We start from the raw sequence: 426 nt of genomic DNA, 5'->3' as shown, positions 1-426 counted from the left end.
TTGAAGGTGAGATCTGCTTTCCTTGCGAATCTGCTGTTGTGTTTACCTTGTAAATCTGAGCTGCAACCATAAACAGCTTGGATGTGAGTGGTTTTTGAAAGCTTACAAAAAGCAAGGTATAGCTTGGATACAGCATAGCTTCTTTCAGCCTGCAACAAAATTGCTTTGCACATTGGCTAATGGGGAGGTGCACAGAAGTCGAGACTTGACATTAAAATAAAACTGAGTTATTATTTAGAGTAAAGAGCAAATGGCGTGTTCTGGAGCCTGTGTTAACTGAGGTACATCTGCTGGTAGAGTGGATGAGTATGAGCTGTGTTGTCAAGTATAGCATTTCAGGTTTTTACAAAAGACTTGAAGAAATACAGGGAGATGTAGTTCACTTTCAAATCTCAGAGAGGTCTTGAAAAGGTCAGCAAGTGGATG

This window comes from Oryctolagus cuniculus, chromosome 5, assembly GCF_051225735.1.
Source record: "Oryctolagus cuniculus isolate XC-2025 breed Fujian yellow rabbit chromosome 5, ASM5122573v1, whole genome shotgun sequence".
In the NCBI taxonomy this organism is placed as follows: Eukaryota; Metazoa; Chordata; class Mammalia; order Lagomorpha; family Leporidae; genus Oryctolagus; species Oryctolagus cuniculus.
Note: the sequence above shows the minus strand (reverse complement) of the source record.